The sequence below is a fragment of the Hippocampus zosterae genome, chromosome 2 (genome assembly GCF_025434085.1).
Source record: "Hippocampus zosterae strain Florida chromosome 2, ASM2543408v3, whole genome shotgun sequence".
Lineage (NCBI taxonomy): Eukaryota > Metazoa > Chordata > Actinopteri > Syngnathiformes > Syngnathidae > Hippocampus > Hippocampus zosterae.
In genome coordinates this window covers 5,242,030-5,256,029 of record NC_067452.1, presented here as the reverse complement: position 1 = coordinate 5,256,029, position 14,000 = coordinate 5,242,030, and the positions used below count along the sequence as shown (strand labels likewise).

The 14,000-nt window shown below is 42.1% G+C and overlaps 1 protein-coding gene across 2 annotated transcripts in view; it reads right to left on the bottom strand.

Annotated features, from left to right (window-relative positions):
- Positions 1-14,000, bottom strand: part of appa (amyloid beta (A4) precursor protein a) — a 38,104-nt gene that overhangs the window by 22,890 nt on the left and 1,214 nt on the right. The gene's annotated exons all lie outside the window — the stretch shown is intronic.

The window sequence follows — 14,000 nt, the reverse complement described above, 5'->3', positions numbered from 1 at the left end:
GAAAAGACCGCACACACGGACAAAATTGTCAGTACCTTCCATAAAGCAAAGAAAATACATTGGCCACGGATACAAGCTGAAATTGACAAAAGTTGTCAATAGTAGTCGAGGCAATAAATGTTTACTTAACACGAATTAAAACCAAACACTGCTTGTTTTTGTGGTCCAACTATATTTAGCTTAAAAATAAAGTAAAAAAATGAAACTTGTCTGAGCGAATGGGATACGACCTTGAACTTAATATTTTGTTGCACAACCTCGTGAGGCAATCACCGCAATCAAGCAATTCCTCGAACTCTCAGTGAGATTTACGCACCTTTTAACAGTTATTATTTCACCAAACAGAGAACCGAATCAGGCACACGCAAGCCATCAGAGTGAAAGGTGCATATTCAGAGCCGCGCCTTTTAGGCTGCCTTGCTCAAAGGCACGTTGACAGTGGCCAGGAAGCAGACAGACGTCTCTGCAGCATTTAGTTGCTGTCTTTTTAATTTGGGGCGCGGTGAGTTTGGAACGGCGACCCCGCTGGCTTCCAAAGCCAACTGCCCACAGATGTGCTACTAGCGTACTGGAGCTAACTGCTCCAGCTGTCTCATTTGAGTGACGAAAGGGTCCCAAAGTGTTGGTGTTTTGAGTTTACAGCAAAAATGAAAGACTTGGCTTGACTTGGCAGTGGTGCTTTATGAGATAAGCTAGAACACGATGCAATTAGGCACATTTTTCGCGGAGAACAAAGCTGCCTGTTTACTGATTTCCAAACACAAAATGCAGGCAGTGGCCATTCAACCAACCTGGATCACAGAATTACACTGCATGGCCGAAATTCAAGTGGCTTAAGCGTTGCATGCAACAACTGAGGCCTGATCTACTAAGATCCCAAACAGCGCGCTCTAAATTAGCGTGCGGACACAAGACAGACTGATGAGCTATTTTAAGAACAGACCCAAGGCTACCCATGCGGTCGATGGGGGCACCAGGTTGGTGTGGGAGCTGGTTCGAGACTCAAGTTCAGAGTTGATATCCCCCAAGCAAACTACAGCACAACAGTCTCGGTTTTATTTTTTCCTCCTTTCGTGGTGACTTCAGGTAGCGCTTCAGATAAGCAACACGCATGCTCTCCTGGGACGACTGAGCAGTTTTTATTCGGGAGAGAAGGAAGTAGATCAACTTCTGCATTGGTTTGTGTGCGCAATCAAGTTGATGCCCTATTTTTGCACACGCATCTCTTTCGTAAATGGTGCCCTTGGTCTCTTAAAAATGAAAAAACCAAAGGGATCCAATCCAATCCAAAACATGAAAGCAAGACATACGTAGCAGCTGTTGGAGGACTTAAGTTATCTTATTTATGATTCCGGGTAAATAACGCAAAGACAATTTGACCCATTTTGTTATGCAGTTTATAAAGACAAACTGCAAACAGCAGGAAAGTAAAATCATGAAAGGGCATGCAACGTGATTTTCACCTCATCATCATCGGTCACGGCTCAATCCACCAGTCAAGGTTTCCTTTGACATAAAGCAATTTTTACAGTGCGGTGCATCAAGATATGGTTACACAGCAACCAACGCCCAACTCGGGAACGACCTCTGAGCAGTGTTGGGCGTGCCTTCGGGCTACGAACCGTTCCCAGTCAACGGCCGACAACTGGGTCTGCAGGTACTCGGGTCGCTGTGGCTTTAGGAGCCACTTTGAGACCCAGTTGGAGGTCGCTCAACAACAACAACAGCAGCAACCAACAAGGGGCTACACACATGACACATCTTCTTTCTCACACGTAGGCCTTGAAAGGCTTTCATGCATTTTTTGGCACGATAAGAACGCCCTTAGCGAATACTCATTCAATGAAGTGCCCCCCCCCCCTTCATACCCCCCATAATTCTGGCTGTCCATTCGTCTTGCTCCACTATTAATTATGCAGCCTTATCAGTGTGGCCCATGCCTGCTGTGGGGAGCAGGATGGGGTGGGGGAGGCAGACTACATCAAGTGCATGCATACCATCTGTGGTATTTCTTGTCCCACCAAAGATCCAAGGACAATCTCGAGAGTTTCATGAACCTGCCATGCATGTTTTTGGAATGTGGAAGTGAGTTGTAATTAATGCATCTGTAGCATGTTAGTGCATCACAGAGAATCGTCTTTTCGGAGAGATGTATGCAAGATAGAAATTGGGTTGACATAGCTGATGATTTGTTGTTGCTTGAATTTAACTTTGATAATTTGGCCCTTTTGACAGCTTTTACATGTTCCATATTAATAAAACATGACAAAAGCTATAGCCATACAAGATCAAATTGAATCATAAAGTGGGTTTATGACACTGAGTGTTCGCTAAGGGCGTTGTTATCGAGCCCAAAAATGCATGAAAGGCTTTCAAGGCCTACGTGTGAGAAAGAAGATGCGTCATGTGTGTAGCCCTTTGTTGGTTGCTGTTGTTGTTGTTGAGTGACCTCCAACTGGGTCCCAAAGCGGTTCCTAAAGCCGCAGCAACCTGGGTGTCCTGCAGACCCAGTTGTCGGCCGTTGACTGGGAACTGTTTGTAGCCCGAAGGCACACCCAACACCGCTCGGAGGTTGTTCCCGAGTTGGGCGTTGGTTGCTGTGGAACCATATCTTGATGCACCGCACTGTAAAATTGCCCCTATATCAAAGGAAACCTTGACTGGTGGATTGAGCCGTGACCGATGATAATGAGGTGAAAATCACGTTGTCAGACATCAGAATTACATTGATCAACTTATTAAATGTATGAATGAAATGTAGTATTTATTATGAATATGAGAAAATTGATATAAAAATGCAAGAGTGAGTATGTACAGTATATACAAACCGAGAGCTGTATAGAGACATTAGTACACTACACATAAGGATAAAAGCATTGATGATATGTTGATTTTTCTTTTATTTTTGTATTGAAAAACAATCTAACTCATATATTGCTACAGAACAAGGGGTAGGACTCGATGCGTTTCTTACTTCCTCCTACTCCTTTGAACATAGAATTGTGATGATGACTGTTTTTTTTCCTTTTTACAATTTTTGCTTGCTTTCACTTTTGGCAATTTATTGTTGTATTGTGTTTTATTTGTTCAATAAAAATAAACAAACAAACGGTGATGGGTCCAGCAACACCAATGCGCGGAGTTCACAGAGCAATGCAATCATGTGACCGATGGATGAACTGCGTCGACCCACCAAACTGTGATTATAAGGAAGCGCATCTGTCAAGGTGATGGAACTGCTGAAATCAGCCAAAACTCACGGGTGCTTGATGTGTTTGCCGATCACGGAACGGGCCCAAAAATGGAAATTTGTCTGCCGTGTGGGACCATTTTGATGTCTCAACACAGCGTCGACACAGTATGTCGTTGTGTCAACACTCTTCATGACGCCTCATCGACCCATCACTGAGTCAAATCACTCCACAATTGTTTCATTCCTGAATCGTATTGTACCAAGTATCAAGAATTGTATTAAATCATCTTTTGTGCAGAGATGCACACCCAGAGTGGCCACCGATGACGGACATACATACACGCACACAATTGGAAAATAAATGAGGCTCCCTCATGCACACATAAATTAAGAAAGCACCATTAGTTAAGAGCATCATACAATAATTTGTTGGAAGGAAATGTGATAGCAGTTCTTTCTGAACTCAGAACATGAAATTAATTAGACACTGGTGTCCCAATCGATTTTTTTTTTTGGAGTCTGGGTCACCTGATTTTGAGGATCTCATGATACGGATAAGTACCAATCCCTAATTTCGGCAATGTATTAAAGAGGGGGAAATTGTTTTGTATTGTTTTTTTAAAAAACAAAACAATCCAAACATGACAACTTTTATATGGGTAGTGGTTTCACCTAAGTGAGACATTTAAATGATTTTTCATTTTTTGGGGGGGTGTTTTTTCAGGTGGTCTGTTAAATTACCCGTGTTAAACGATGTCCCTCCTTATCGCCAAGCAAAATGCTCAATTATCAATTTGACTATAATGCTAGCTTCTTGTGAAAACTACCACAATGTCCCTCCCACTGGCTGTCGTTACTTCTCCAATATACACACACACACACACACACACAAGATTGAAATCCATATTCAAGTGTATCTGGACGGAGGCACTCCATGTTCCGTTCATCATAATTACCATAGAGACTGAGCCTGAAGCTAAACTCATCGCCCCCACCCCACCAGTGGGAAACCGACAATTCTGTCTGCCATCGTCACTGTGGCAACCGAGGCAACACTTTTACTCATGTCACCTGGGAGCATGAATTTCATCATTGTGTGTGTCTGTGTAATCTGTACGGCACCAGATCACCTCAAGCAAACAATTTAACACAGATACACAGACGCAGCTGATTAGTCGGTCAGAATCAGGTTGTTCAGGTAACACTTGATGTGTCGATTGAGCTGCAATTGTACGGGACTGTGGCTGTGCATGTAAACACACTGGCTCACAAAAAGACAACGGCACTCAATTATGTGTTGCATTTAGGACTCTCTGTAAAGAATCAGACTTCCCATTTTAAAACTTCGCTCAAGTCTTTCTGGTCCCTCTCTTTGAAATGACCTCCCGCTAAACATTAAGCAAAACCCCTCTCTGTCTAATTTTAAAACACATTTTTATTCTACGGCTTTTGTTTCAGCATGACTCAGCATCAAACATTCATCCATTCATTTTCTGAACCGCTTTTTCTTCACATGGGTCAAGGGCGTGCTGGAGCCTATCCCAGCTGTCTTTGGGCAGGAGGTGGGTTCCACCCTGAACCGGTTGGCAAAATAAAACGTCTCCAGTGTTGTCATTCGAAATGAGGTCTACACAAAAACTGTAGAGAGACTTCCGCAAAAGAAGGACCAATACAATCAACATAGCCTGACTGTGTTAGGGGGAGTGACCCCCCCCCTTTCAGAATGGTTTGCCCCAGCAGCACGGGGGAAGTGCTTGCGCTTGTTTGTACGGCCGACAGTTTTGAATACAGCGGCACATAATGAACACTGGTGTCCGGTGTCTCGTTATTCTTCAACAAACATACAGAAACAGACTGCTGTGTTCAAAGTAAACTTGAGAAAAACGCAGTATGCAACCATGGTTTAAATCTACTATAGGCCAAGTACTAGTTTACCTTAGATGTGCACTTTATAATGTTATATTGCTCTGTTTTGATTTTATAAAAAAAAGTTGTTAAAGCAGCTGTTGTCTGACAAAATATTTTCACTGTGGTTGATGGAGAGTAATATTGTGTGAGAGATTATGTGTGAATAACTGCTCCAAGTGAAAAATGTTTATGTAAAATTGAAAATCAAAATTGTTATTTCAGTAAGTATTTGCATTTGGCACATAGAAAACTGATTCATGATTCCATGTTGATGAGAGACCCCCCACCCTAAGGAGCTGAACAGCTACAGACCGGTGGCGCTGACGTCTCACCTGATGAAGACGCTGGAGAGACTCATCCTCGCCTACCTTCGACCGCTGGTGAGCCCGTCAATGGACCCGCTGCAGTTTGCCTATCAGCCTGGCATCGGCGTGGAAGACGCCATTATCTACCTCCTCCACTCAGTGCTGTCACACTTGGAGAAGGCTGGGAGCACTGTGAGAATCATGTTCTTTGATTTCTCCAGTGCCTTCAACACCATCCAGCCCAATTTGCTGGGAGGCAAACTGCAGAACGCCGGAGTGGACCACCATCTCACAGCATGGATCGTAGACTACCTCACAAATCGGCCGCAGTACGTGAGATTGCAGAGCTGTGAGTCGGACCGGCTTCTCTGCAGCACTGGAGCGCCGCAGGGGACTGTTCTGGCTCCATTCCTGTTCATCCTCTACACCTCGGACTTCAGACACGACACTCCAAACTGCCACCTTCAGAAGTTCTCCGATGACTCTGCGATTGTTGGCCTCATTACAGAAGGGGACGATCGGGAGTACAGGGGACTGACAAAGGACTTTGTGGACTGGTGCCAGCAGAATCTCCTCCAGATCAACCCGAGGAAAACTAAGGAGTTGGTTGTGGATTTCTGCAGGAAAAAGTCCTCACCAGCACCGATGAACATCCAGGGTATGGACATAGAGAGGGTGACCTCCTACAAGTACCTTGGTGTTCTTCTCAACGTCAAACTGGACTGGTCTACAAACACGGACACCCTGATTAGGAAAGGACAGAGCCGACTCTTCCTACTCAGGAAACTGAGGTCTTTTGGGGTTCAGGGGTCACTCCTTAAGACGTTCTATAACTCGGCGGTGGCCTCGGCCATCCATTATGGCATTGTCTGCTGGTCAGGCAGCATCTCGGCCCGGGACAGAAAGAGACTGGAGCGACTGGTCAGGAAGGCCAGTTCTGTCCTGGGTTGCTCCCTTGACACTCTGGAGGAGGTGGGCAACAGAAGGATGATAACTAAGCTAAAAGCTATGATGGCCAGTGCCTCCCACCCCCTCCAGCCCGCCCTGACAGCACTTGGTAGCTCCTTCAGCCAGAGACTGTTACACCCGCGCTGCAAGAAGGAGAGATACCGACGCTCGTTCCTACCGACTGCTGTCAGGCTGATGAATAAAAAATAACAATCATAATAATAATAATATTTAAATGATGTGCAGGTAAATTGTAAATAGTACTGCGATTTATCCATTGGTGTTCATATTGTATTTAATTGAAAGATGTTTGTTGTTGTTTTTTTTTCTCTTTCTCCTTTCTTCTTTCTACATACATTCTTGCTGCTGGAGGCTGTAAATTTCCCCATTGTGGGACGAATAAAGGATATCTTATCTTATCTTAAAATGGAAGAAAAATTGGCCAAAAAATGTAAAAGGAAATTCAGAAACGATAAAAAATGTGTGAGTAATCATGATTAATTTTTTAGTACATTTGAGTTAATTATGACAGTTGCATTTTTAATTAGATTAAATATTTTAATTGTTTGAAAGCTCTAATATATATATATATATATATATATATACATATACATATACATATACATGTACACGCACACACAGACACACATGAATTAGTTTACACAAAACGCTATACAAATACTCGACATTCAATGATTAATCTTCCTTTTGTGTGCACAGGTGCAGCCTTTGTGGCTTCCGCTCTCGCCAAAATTTCTAAATCTCCGAGATTTGGCAAGGCGAGGGTATTACTGTTGTGGCGACGCCACTTGAGCAAAGCACGCCACAGCAGTACATAGTAGGGATGTTGATCTCAGCACTGAGGACGATTCGATACACATCTTGATGCACTGCCAGCGATGCGATACTTAAACGATACATGGAATTTTCTGGCGATACGATGCGATACGATGCGATACACATTAAGTTCAAATCAATGCGATCCGATACGATACAATGCAATTTGTTGCGATATTGTGCAATTAAATAGGTTGCAAATAAGCAAAGAAAAAAAGCTTTTAAAAAGATGGAATTCAGTATGGTATTACAAAAAGGATACCACTTTATTCCTTATAAACAGTAGAACTTGTAAAACAACTTATTTAAGCCTTTTCACAATTGGGTTTTGTGCAAAGAAAATGTAAACAATTTGGCACCTGAGACTCACAGCTGTTGCTATAGTGTAAACACAAACAGACTATTCTCACTGAGTGTCTTATATGAAATATAATATATATATATATATATATATATATATATATATATATATATATATATGAATCTATAGCGCAAGATGTCCACCCATCCACTGTAAGTGCAACTCTTTGTGCACTGTTCAGCGACACAGTAATCTCACTTCTTACTTTGTTGTACACATCGGGAATATGTAAGTGAACACAGACCTGTCTGATATTTTATACTTGGGTTCCAAAACGTGCACGAGCTGTCTGAAATCCTCGTTGTCCACCACGCTAAGGCTGGAGGTCTTTGCATATGAAATAAGCAGTGACCTTAGTTATAGCTATTGCGCGGTCACAGTGAGCTGCAAGGGGACTCCCAAAATAAGAGGCAATTTTTTTCTGATCCTGACCTGGTTTACCAAGAGTTTCTCCGGTGTCCGACGAGGAACTGGGCGTGGAAGCGGGGGAGCGGGAGGGAAACTTGTCGGTGATCTGGTGCCATCGTTTTAAGTGGGTCTGCATATTTGTGATTCTGCCGTTGTATGGCTTCTTAGTGCGACATTCCTTGCAAATTACGGAGGTTTTATCAAGCTTTCCGTCTTTCTTTTCGAAGCCATAGTATTTCCAAATATAAGATTTTAATGTTGCGGCTGTATTAAATATAGTAGTTTCCTCGCCTCCCCTTGCGCTAACTTCCATAATGTTTCGCTCGTTGTGTACTGGACTGTATGTGACGCACGGCTACCGTCCGTATTCAACACAAAACGCAAAGCAATGATGGTGCATTCATTTGCGCCTAGGAAAGGGCAGATATGTGACGTTTAACATGAATAAAACGGCGCTTGAATCGGATTTTACCGATACCCATAAATGCATCGTGATGAATCGCGATTTCACCCGTCAATCGCGTCGTACCCAGTGAATGAGCCGATGCACTCGGATCGCGCACGTGCGCATCGATGTATCGATTAATATCGATTATTTTCCACACCCTTAGTACATAGTCCGCTGCTCTCTGCTGTGCGTGCGTCAGCGCGAACATGTAAGCAAGCACGTCTTTTGATTTCAACCAATCAGCGCCGACGCAACCGACGTCACACACGACAACAGCTAAACTAAGCTAGCTGAGACAACACTCGAAGTTGGACGGACACGTTTTTCTGCCAATCTGTGCGTTTCCCTTTTTGTCCAAATACATTTTTTTACGACAACAACTGTCTTGCCCACGGTGTCTTTTATTCACTCCACTGGGGTTTACCAAGTGTGTTTATAAAGAGACAAAAATCTATTCACTGTTACTAGTGGTAGTGCCTCAACATGGCTTCGCTCGTGAAAGCCAAACAACGAACTCAAACGCGCGTTTGTTCAATGTTGTCAGCTAATATCCGGATTAATTTTAGGGATTTTTTCTTAAATTCTACGGAGAAATCTTCATTAAAATTTGAAAATCCGGAGGACTTTCATCTCTGCACTATAAAGGCATGGCCGCACCATCATCTGGACGTGAAAGGGCAGACAGGCTGAAGCGCGCACAGCGCCGCCTGTGCAGAGTAAGGAGGCAGATCGGTACAACTCACTTCACAATTATTAATAACATCTGGCACTAACAGCTGCCTACTCGCCAGCTGTGAAATGAAGGGCATGCTCGGGCAGCACACTGGTGACATTTACAGGTGGTTGACACACTCTGAAAGTGATGAATGACGCTACTGGTGGACAAGAAGCAGGATGTAATGGACATTTTGGGCCCAGTAGAGCACATTATTGAGGCTTCTTGCTTGATATTAGTCCCACTCATTCGTGTCAAAAAGAAAAAAAGGAAGACAGGCTAGAGTACAACTTTTCCAAATTGACCATTGGAATCAGATTTTGAGTGTCTTAAAATCAGAACGAAACTAAAGCATTTTGATGTACAAATGGATGATCTCATCGGCCCTCATCGTATCCACGCTGGAAAAAAAGTAAACAACAGCTGATTCATTTCCTTTTTTTCTTTTATTCAAATTGTTTCCATATATTTCTTTGTTCAGATCAATTGGACTTTCTAATTATGGTCATCTGTTTATGGTCAATGTGTATTTCTTTACTCAAATCAAAGGTAAACAAGATATCCTCTGCCTACGGATAAGAATCGAGGTGAAAAAAAAAGAAAGGTTACTTATGACAGTGGATAGGTGCGTGCCTAACAGTACACCTTCAAGCTTGCAGGAATTGTTTTAAAAGGCTTTAGGCCTCATGACAAAACAGCAGGTGCAATTTGTGCCATGCTTAGCTGCTCTCATGGATTTTATAGGCTTGAACGTTTGTGTAAGTAAGTACCAGTAAGTAAGTAAATAAATAAATAACACTATTACAAAGCATTGTAAATCATTGGTCACAATTTGCTAACAGAAAAAGATAGACGGACAAAAAAAGATGGGAATAAAATTCAAAATTTCTTGACCACATTTCTTTTGGCAATGTCTTCAACCGATAGGCAATATACAGAATAAGTACGCGAAGCAAGCTACCAGACATCAAAACTTAATGAGAGGCACGACATGTGATCAGCCCGACAGAAATAAATGTTATCGTCGCTGTTACTTTTTAAATCGAGAAACATTTCCACATTACACTATCATTGTGGCATATCACATGAGCGACTGATTCGCCGAGTTTTACGCTGCCTTAGGTCTCTTCACTCACGTCTTGTGAGCAAAAAAATACATTTTATTCAGCACATTTGTTTTTTGCTGGCAATGTTGAACTGAGCAAATGACCCCGAACGTCCTACCTAACAACTATTGTTTTTTTTTCCACATTTGCAGGGTGTACAGGAAAATTAACCTGCTCACATTGATGCAAACACTTTGAAATGTTCCAACAATTACCCGTAACGTCATTTATAAACAGGAGCAATAATGTCTTAACATAGTTTTGACCTGATGTTGACCTGGGACAAAATTCATGTTGTCAAAAGGTATGATGGAAAAGTTTCAAACTAAAATTAGTTTCCTGTGATTTTAACACACACACAAATGCAGGCATCCAACTCCTAAGATGTCCATGACCACAACGTACGCAAGGTATGTCCACCAGGGAAAGCAACTTCATGGGGCTGTGCGTTTTTCTCAGGGCAGAAACAAGCCTGAACATGCCTTTTAATAACGACACGCCTTTTCGAGTTAGGTTTAATTGTGATTCTGTCATGATTTCGATCCTTGAGGTTTTTTCCGGGCTCAGAGAGTAAAGAGTGTTCATGCGTCATGTAAGCGAAGGATTAGGAACAAAGACACCGCCCTGCTTTAGGTGCAGCCCAAATGATTCATTCCACGGGAACTGTTCACAGGGGGCGTGTAGACGCAGGGATATGGAAGTGGAGAAATGTTCAAAATGGAGCTGTGTGATACGAAAAAAAAAATCGATCACAACAAAGGCCATTTCCTAACACTATACAGACAAGCCACAATATACATTTTCACTTATTCAATTAAAAAAATAAATATCACACAGCAAACTATGACTGGTTACGTTTTCTCACTTTATTTTGAAATGACATTAAATAGACCTTTATCAAAAGAGAAATTCATCCAGTGGTGCTGAAAAATAAAATAATCAAATGTAAAGAGTAAAGTCGAGTCAACAGTATTTATAGATTAGTATAAGAGAATAATTCTCTCTCTCTCTCTCTCTCTCTCTCTCTCTCTCTCTCTCTCTCTCTCTCTCTCTCTCTCTCTCTCTCTCTCTCTCTCTCTCTCTCTCTCTCTCTCTCTCTCTCTCTCTCTCTCTCTCTCTCTCTCTCTCTCTCTCTCTCTCTCTCTCTCTCTCTCTCTCTCTCTCTCTCTCTCTCTCTCTCTCTCTCTCTCTCTCTCTCTCTCTCTCTCTCTCTCTCTCTCTCTCTCTCCTACCTATGCCGTAGCAGCTAGCTAGCAATGAGCTACAGCTGGCTACTACTGCGCATAAAAACATTGCAGTTTTTGCTCTTAAATCAGTAATTACGCAGGGGTGGGCAAAGTACGGCCCGCGAGCCAAATCCGGCCCGTTGGTCTTTTTAATCCGGCCCGCCGAAGGGGGGCACAATTAAGGTTTGATGTTAATGACTGCATTCATTTTATTTGGACTTGTAATGACAGGCATTTCAACGCTAGATGGCACAGCTACTTGAAGTTGCAGAGCATAGGGAGGAAGGGGGAGACGATATGGAAGCCCGCAGTGGCGCCAAGTCAAGCAAATCCCGTTCGATACGACGGAATAATGTACTATTAAAGTCTGAAAAACGTGCCAAAAAAATGCAAAATACTGCTTTTTAAATAAAGAAATCCAATTAATATTCTGTCGAATTTAGTTCACCCTTTTAATCCGGCCCTCCATAGTATTTTCTGGTTCTCATGTGGCCCTATGCAAAAAATAATTGCCCACGCCTGAATTACAGCCTCCATGGCGGTGAATAATCACAAAAGGATTATGAGGAGTAATTAACAGAGGGAAAGATGTTATAGTAAAAGACTGAAATTAAGTGCTTTGCGTGATTTAGCACACTCGACAAGAGGTCTCGGTGGAAGCGCTTTGTGCGTCCAATTTTGAACAGCAAAGAAGTGTAACACGTGTCAGGCGACAAAATTATGCAAAATAATCGACACACACACGGCTTAACAGGCAATGATTGTTTTGGGACATTGTACATCACCTGACCCAAAAAGGGACCAGAATCGGACGTGTTCAAATTCAAACAATGCCCAACCCCATTCACAATTCACTCTGCCAAGGCCAAACATTAAAAGTCATAGAAGCACTTGCTGAAGCCAATGGAAAGAAGTACAAAAAGTCCAAATAATCAAGAAAATACGAGCCACCAAACACAATGTTTTCAAGCCATGGTGCATATCAATTGGCAAAATTTCTGTGGTGACCTTCGAGCATCAGCGGCAACATGCGGGCGGCATGGGCAAACCGAATAAAACAACAGTGACTACATCAAACAATTTGTATATTTACTCAACAGCCATAGAGAAAATGCATTGGAATAAAATGATCATTAACCCCTCCAAAAAATATTTTAAAAACCTGATTACCATTAAATATAACATTTATATTATGAGATATATATTACATGATGTTGACATGTTCACATAATTTCCTTCCCTGACACGAATGAAAAGTAAAAGCATGAACATTGCTAGCCATTCAAGTCTATACACTTATTTAGCATCTACACCAAGTACTAGCCTATTTTTTTTTCGCCTCATATTGAAAGGTGGCTATGTTGTACTATTTTCTCCTGAATTGTTTGTCCATTTTTTTACCTGTCGTATGTGACATAGTAAACACATTCTATATTTGACTGCAATTCAGCTGGACAGATTCAAAAACTGGATTGACTTTATATGTATTGTCATATATCCCATTGTGGGACGAATAAAGGATATCTTAACTTAACTTAACTTATTGGGTTGTGAGCATGGCTCAAATCACGTTCGTCACGAACGCAGTTTATCTCGTATCCTTGGTTAAGCAAACATTTTGTGTGTCTGTCAACAGCTACGCTATTTCCAGGTTAGTTCAAACAACACGCCTGCCTCTTGATTGCATCTGTGAATGGCTGAATCTGCGTTCAGATAATGAAAGCAATTTAGAATTCAAGAGATGTTAAAATTAAATAAAAGACACACACGCGCACGCACACACGCGCACACGCACGCACACCCCAGAGTGAACAGGTTGTGTTTGCTGTGAAATCTTATTTTGCAGATCTGACTGATGCCAATACATCACCCGAATTATGACATTACAGTCAATCACCTATTTTGCATAAAATGCATGTTATCTCAAGAAGTCTTTGAAGTCTTCAAGGTTCGCAATTAATATTTCCACCATGTACACCTGTACCAGGATATGCACTGACATTTTGTCCTTCCTCGACCCTCTACAATTGTTTCTGGAAATTTCTTTGTCGTTTTGCAAAATCCTGCAAACTAATTTAAGTGTGTGTCAAATGGCAAACTCTTGTAGCCTTCTAGACAAAGGTCATCAATTGAGTCTTTTTTTATGCACTTCTCTCTGTTAGTAATGCATGCTGGCTAAATACAGTCTGAATAGAAGGGGAGACTAAAAACCTCTCAATGGCTGAACTACAGGGGGTCCTCGGTATACGACGACTCCCTCATTCGTCATTTTCAGCACAACGGCGTCACGCGGCCAATGAGAAAGTATTGCCATGCTACCGCTGCACTTATTGTTCGGAATTTGTATGCTTTGGTCTAAAAATGTTCTTTGAAATGTTTGCCCGAATTAAGACATGAATACTGCGTATGAGTTGGGCGATGAAGGACTCGAGCGCGTTCCGACTTACGTACACGTGCTTCATTTTTAAGTGTGCGTCAAGAAAGAAGAAATGTGCTTTTTTTCCTTTGACATCTTACAAGGATTTTGCAAGCTACGTGGTCAAGT